Source organism: Protopterus annectens, chromosome 8.part1 (assembly GCF_019279795.1).
Source record: "Protopterus annectens isolate FY-2018-M chromosome 8.part1, PAN1.0, whole genome shotgun sequence".
Lineage (NCBI taxonomy): Eukaryota > Metazoa > Chordata > Ceratodontiformes > Protopteridae > Protopterus > Protopterus annectens.
In genome coordinates this window covers 233,735,719-233,743,218 of record NC_056742.1, presented here as the reverse complement: position 1 = coordinate 233,743,218, position 7,500 = coordinate 233,735,719, and the positions used below count along the sequence as shown (strand labels likewise).

Sequence of the window (7,500 nt, the reverse complement as noted above, 5' to 3'; positions counted from 1 at the left end):
AGGAAAAGCTGTCAGCTACATCCATAAAAAGTAAATATAAAGTTTCTATTTGAAAATTAGCTGTATATATTGCAGTAAAGAGGGTTGTGTACGACTAAAAGAAATAGGTACCATTTGGAAATAAATAAAATTAATTTTCTTGAGCAAAATTATAAGCTACTTAATTACCTCATTTATTGAACAGGATATGATGATGTCTAGCAACAGAATATTACACTGCATTTCTGTAGACAGGTTAAAACAATTTTCCATAAAAGAAGGTAAACAAAAATAAGTTTATAATATCTAATTGCTAAGGCCAGCTATGTGCATGAAAAGGCAGCAATGCTACAGTGAGCTGCGTTTCAGAGTACAAGTGCATATGCAAGATTTTGAAGGGGGGGGGTACTCTTGTGGTTTGTATAGTTTTGCATTTTGCAGTCTGCTGCCTTAGGAGACCTATTCTTGTAGCATGCCAGTGCTGAAGCCTTTGTAGTGGGAGTGCTGTGAAGCTTACATGGAGAGTGTGATGAAGAAGACATTTTGTTAGTAAGTCGCTCTGCTGAAACTTTTGGTTTAAGGCTGGAATTTCGCTGACATATTAAGCAGGTGTGCTCAGAGTGGGTTAGGATTAACATGACAGGTGTGTAGGTCAGAAGGAATAGAATTATACATTTATTTGGTATCCTGGTAGCCATTTCTTTTGACAACATTGTCATTAGGCCTTTGCATTGTTGTGGGATAAGTGAATAACACATGATTTTGTTTTTAGTAGACTGGTATGACTTTCCTTTCAGCAGGTCTTTAGTACAGACATTTTGTATGTACCTTATGCACTGAATTTATTTGCTGTACAAGTTACTGTACATTAATGTGTATTTTTGTTTTGAAGGGGCTTACTTCATGGTATATGGGATGGTGTGTGGGTATGAACTAGTGACAGTAGTGTTTATGCTGCAGGATGTGTTAAAACCTAGTTTGCCACTTGAGTCTTTAAATGTCAGTGTTGTATGTATAGGGGGATACCTATGGGGGTCATGCCTTAGGGAGTAATGGATTTTTCAGGGATTACAAGGTACACTTATGTGTTTGTTGCTAATTATGTTTTCAGTTGCGTATATCTTATATGCATGTTTTTCATCTCATATACTGGATACAGATAATGTGCTAATAATCTCTTATTCTACTGTGTACTGTTGGTGAGGTAAACAATTAAGACAGCTGTGTCTTAGTGGTTGAGTTCTGAGGGATGCTGTGCTAATAAGGAAGCATAAAACAAGCATATAACATATTTACATGACAGTCTGTCTGACATGCTACCTATGGATGGTGATGCGGCTTTCGTATCTGTGTCTGTATAGGTAACCATGCTCTCAGCCCTTCATCAAGTTCCAAAAATAAGTCAGGGATAAACATGCTTTTATACCCCAGTGCATGATTAGTGAAGCCAGTGATTCTAGCCATTATGAGAATGCTGCAGTCTTCTACTACACTTATGGTGGACACCATGGTCATCATTGTCAACACCACTTTAAATTACCCACTGGTGATTCAGACCATATGATCAGCAGAACACATCACATTGACAGATACATGGAACAAGGGGTCAAACTAATAAAAAGGTCATTCTAATGTCTGCACTGCCAAACACATATTACACTGGGTGAACAGGGGGCAGTTTGATTGCTGTAGGAGTAATGACATTCACAAGCTGTTAAACTGGTCACTGTGTCATAGCTGCTTGTGCAGATGTACTGTAGAAGTCATGGGTGCTTGGCACCTCATGTTCGCAGCATGCATACCAATTATGGAGGACCCATTTTCAGCAGGTTGAGATGCTTTTTCTAAGTGATGCCTTGTAATGGAATGCGAAATTCAGTATTGTGCATAGTAAGGTGTTTGTGATGGGAAGAATATTGGTACTTGTGCATATGCTCATATATTGCTGGAAGGTGTCTGTTAGCCTTGTCTGCATCCAGTAAATACATTTGGGACCATATACATGTAAAATGCCAGTATGTTTTGGTTGTGTGTAACACTGTTACTGTGGTATCTGTTCCATGGTCATGGTTCAGTGTATATAGTCTAAATATCTTCAGGATGCCTTTAACCATGTGGCCACTATAGTATAATCTTAAACGTGTGTGTGTGTGTGCGTGTGTATAAATATATACTTGCATTCCCAAACACAGACTGGAAAAGTATCAATCTAAAAAGACTGAAAGTAAAAATCTTGCAAAAAAAAAAATAATTAGAAAAAAAATTGTAGGGAGAAAATCATGCCTCTTGCAAATTATATATATATATATATATATATATATATATATATATATATATATAGATATATATACTAATTCTACTGTATAGCAATCTCATACACACATATTCCAACAAAGCCAGCAAAACTGAAAAAAAGCAACGCTAGATATAACTACTTGCAACCAAACACACACACACACACATATATATATATATATATATATATATATATATATATATATATATATATATATATATATGTATATATCTATATATATATATATACATACATCTCTCTCTCTCTCTGACTTGATGAATGTGAAACACTGACCGCAGAACGCTAAACACTATGAAATCACAAAGTGATTAACCCTGACTACTAAATGTTGATGACCTACTGTCTGTATAGTGGTACTATTAGGGAAAGGACAATTTTTAACATAGTGCACAAGATTGGGGTTAGGGTCAGGAATAGGACTGGAGGAAGTATGACTGTGAGCAAAGTGGTGCAGGGATGCTTCTTGGCCTTAAAATGTAACTAAAGGACATTCTGGGCTATTCATAATAATTGTACATAGTTACTTAAAGGGATTGCACATAATGTTATTGTCCCTAATTCTGTTGCCAAGCAACACTGCACACAAACCCTTTAAGTGATTGTGCATGATACTCCTGCTCTGGCAAAGAGTATGCCAGCAAGACAGACAGACATGTACACAATGTGACGTGCAGACATACAGGTAGACATGCAATCACCCACATGAACATATAGACACAAAGAAGCAGTCTCATCTATGCACATAAACACATGCCACATTCCCTGTCCCTCAGCCTGGTATATACCCTACCACAGCTACAGCCTCTGTAGCAGACGGGAGGGCAATACAGCTTATGTCCATAGAGCTCCATAGAGCTCTGCAGTCATGGCAAGGGCCATTTCATAAAACTTTCAACCCATATTGTCATGATTGTAGAGGCTGACTCATGAGCATAATATGCTAATGAAGGCATCTGGGTATAGCAACTGCTTCACACTGCTGGGTGTAGAGCATGTATGGTTGTTGCAGTGCTCTAATCTGTGCAGTGGTACAACCTGGGATGTGCCTTTGCATCCCTTTGTGTTTTTCTTTTCTTACCAGGAGTGGCCTTCCAGGGAATTGTGATGCTGTTGTTCAGCTATGTTATGCAGAGTAACTCATCCTCATTTCTTGGGTGTTGGGTGCTGCATTTTGCACCATGTTATCCACTACTGCACCCTCCCCCATAATTTCTCCTCCCATAGTCTACAACCTGTTATTGACGTGCTTCTGAATCTCACACTAGGCTATGGATCACCATCTACATATAAATTTTGTATCTGGATTTCTCTGTGTATTCAGATGTGAATGCCCTTATAATTTAGCCTATACTAAGGTCTGTGGTATTTTTATAAAGTATGTAAGAAATGTTTCTGAGGTTGTAATGCATACCAGTCCTGTGAAATTGTTTACAATTGTTATGAATAGTGCCTGCTATAAATGCCTTGAATATATTAAGTAAAATGCAAAATGGGATGTCACTAAAAAATTCTATATAATACCATATTTGTTTTATTTGTTGTATTTTATCAGATAGTTGACTTGGTTCCTTTATGGGTCATTATTAGGCATAACCTGGCCCACGATGCATAAGCTGAGAGCAGGACTTCTGTTGGTATGAGGATGGAAGTGATTGCTTGGAAGAGCATTTCATCCACTGACACATAAGACCCCTTTGTAGAAGCAATTTCTGAGCCGAATCTCTTATACAAAGTTGCTTACCCAATTAAGAAAGATGTTTAACATTCACCAAAAATACTTTATTTATTTATTTGTGCATTTCTTAACCAGGTCAGTGGGCTTGTCTTACAACTGTTTTCAGGCTAAAACATGGTGAATAGCAATTCAGATGACTACTACTTTACCGTAATGTTTGCAGTAGTACATGTTTTCAAGAGAGTGCTCATTTATAATTTAAGAAAACCCTCATTTACCATTCAAGAAGGATATACAGTGAATAATTCACAATATTTACAGATATAACACATGTATACTGCTATGACTCACGGCAAGATGTTAGGAGTGGTGGTGCGAGTGAAGGATGACTCACATTAGGTTGGCGTAACATACAGATTGCGCTGAGCATGTCTTGAGTTTAGAATCCGAGTGCAGCTCACAAAAATTAGATGTTAAAAGCTGACATTTCTTAGCCTCAATGTAAAATGTGCCTTTAGTATTGTTTTAGGGACACTTCTCATGAGAGAGTTTGAGGTAGTCTGCTTTCTCACAAGGTTTTGTTGATGTGTTGAAGGTACTTCTTAATTTCATATTTTATCTGGGCACATTTTTAATTCTGGTAAAAATATGCTTGTAGTGTGCTTAGCATCTCCTCAAGTGCTAAAAGAGAATTGCTTATTTGGCAGGTGAGAAATTGTATGAAATATCTTGGGGAAACATATCATTTATATACAAAAATATATTGTAATTATATTTTATTTATAAAAGTCACATTTTTATTTGTAAACTGCTTCTTGAACTGAATGTTGTATCATATTTTGCATCTGTAAATATGTAGCATATCCTTCTATCTGTAAATATGTTTTATTCATTTCCTATGTGATCCTATTCAGCTAGGCTGTGTCTGCAAATTGTCCATTAAGATCAGTGCACTAACCTGGTAAACAAAAAATAAATAAATGTGACATATTTCTTTACTAGATTTGGTGAATCTGGAGCCTAAAACACATATTACTGAATCTGTTGTGCAGACTTGACCATATGTATGACCGGGTACCTTATAATGTCCTCTGTAATCTTTTACCTCCTCTTTGGAGCCTGCTGTGATGCCTGTGCCATGCCCAAGCAATCAAGGAGCCTCAATCCTCACCACTAACACCAGTGAGGGGCATCTCATAAAGGAAGAAAAGATAACAAATACACACAGTAAAGTGCAATTTCCCTTAAGAGCACTCAGAGATCACAGTCTGGGGCTGGTCGCTCCCTTGCTGTCCAGGTCCCCAATAAGACTCCCCCACTGGCACAGCTATAGGGTCCAGATCTCAGTCTAGTGGGCAAGCTAAAACCTCAAGCACCCTCTCTGTCCAACCAGTGCTTCGTGTCCCTGCCCAAGTAGCTGAAACACACACACACACACACACACACACACACACACACACACACACACACACACACACACACACACACACACTTTGAGAAGAGTTTATACAACCACACAGACACTCCTGGGGAAAGCTGGCACAGGTTCTCCAGCTGTGCCCCCTTTTCCCAGACTATATGGTAGTACCAGCTGCCACCACCCAATAATATTTATCAGCTACTCAAAGGCCCTTAAAAGGGTGTCCAATTATTACTGTGCAGTATTATTATCCAATTGGTAATATACCCCAGGGGTAAAGCTATTACAGTGGCTTTGTACAATTTTACCAAAGGCAGGCAATTACTCTAAAGAGCTTAAATTATCTCTACAAAAACAGCCACAGTTGAAAGGGTTTAAAAATATTTAATAACAAATAGTCAAAACACAAGACAATACTTTTTACTACACAGTGCTAGTCAAGAGTTCAGAGATCACAGAGAAATACTTAAAATAATTTAGTAGTACAGTTCTGACATCACAGGAAAACACTTAGTCTAATCTTTCTAGTTTTTAGCTATTTCTAAGAGAAAACACAAGTCTAAGATAAACTTACATATAGAGCAAAGGCAGTGTTGAGTTGGATGGTCAAGCAAAAATGCTTAATGCTCTGTGATTCTCTCTGTTTTTAAAATCACATTCCTAATTCACATTACATCATTCTTCACACTTCCCTGTGTTCCCAGGCTAACAGAAACTACATTTATATTCTTCACCTCTGGGCAGAAACCAGAGCAATAAAGGACATTTATGCATGCAAATTCTGGCCATTAACTCTGGCCTTAAAACAATAGCAAGAATTCTTTCATCTAGACCATCCAGAGCCATGTTTACATCAAAGGGTCACAACATGCTTTACTTGGTCACCAGAGTGCACTGTTGTTACATTTTTTTCAGTTCCATATGTAACAGTATTTTTACCATTTAAGACAACAAGCCTGTGGTTTACATTAACATTTACAGATGACAGAATTATCTCCAAAATTCTATATGGCTAGGCTGGCAGCCTTCACGCCTGCTTTTTATTTCTTCTTCTTCCTGTGGGACCCAAAAGATGACTATAAAATACAGCATAATATTCATTGAAATGGATAGAGATCACCACCTTGGTCACATGATGTACCTTACTCTATTACAAGTATTTATATGGCATGAGTGTACTTCATTACGTAGCATGTTACATGTAAGCATATTTCATGATTAACCACTATCATGCATGTTCTTTTTTCTGAATAACATGAAGCAGTTTAATTTGAGATGGATTTTTCATCTCTTCTAGGAAGATATTTGGTATTTTTATCTGCAAGCCATCTATTGCACAGGCCTTTTAGAGCACTCTTAAGGAATGATTTTATTCTTAACATAAGGAAGTACTTTCCTTCTATTATTTTATGGATCCATACAGAAAATATGCTTAAAGGCACACTGATTACACACATCTTCCTGACAGTATTTACAATAATGTGGTTAATGAGAAGCACAGATATTAACCCCTGCTCTCTGTTTAGTGGAAAGAGGCACATTAAATTCAGATTTTGCCACTGGACTTATGAGAATGACACTGGAAGTTGTTGAAGTCACAATTATGTCCAAGGAGTTTGCCCTTAGGCTTATTAACAATTTTTTCATAATCCTAGTAGAAGCAAAAGGCTGTATATGAAAATTGTTGCCTGTTGGATGGGCTGAGGATTTCACATTTCTCACCTAACATATGTGTTAGCTATCTATCTTTTACTGAAGACCTTCTGCCACTTCACAACATGCTTCAGAGACAGTTTGGTCATGGACGCATGAGTTGCATTTGCATTGTCATAACTGTTTATATTACTCACTCTAAATACAGCCACAAATGGAGCTTCTTGAGAATTCTTTCTCAAAAGAAATAGCTTCAGATCAGTAAGTAATTTGTTACTGATGCATTTACAGCAGCTAGGCATCTCTGTGATACAGGCATTGGTAATGCCATAAGACAGTTAGTAATGTGGGAGGTTTCCTTGGACATGTGAAAAATTAAAGGCTAGTGGGAGTACATGACTTCTGCCAACCTAACTGATGCATGCCATGGATGTAGCGGTTGTTTCTCTTTGCCTC

General features: G+C 37.5%; 1 protein-coding gene across 2 annotated transcripts in view; it reads right to left on the bottom strand.

The window, feature by feature from the left end:
- CDH5 (cadherin 5) overlaps nt 1-7,500 on the bottom strand; it is a 452,074-nt gene that overhangs the window by 41,167 nt on the left and 403,407 nt on the right. The window lies entirely within an intron of this gene.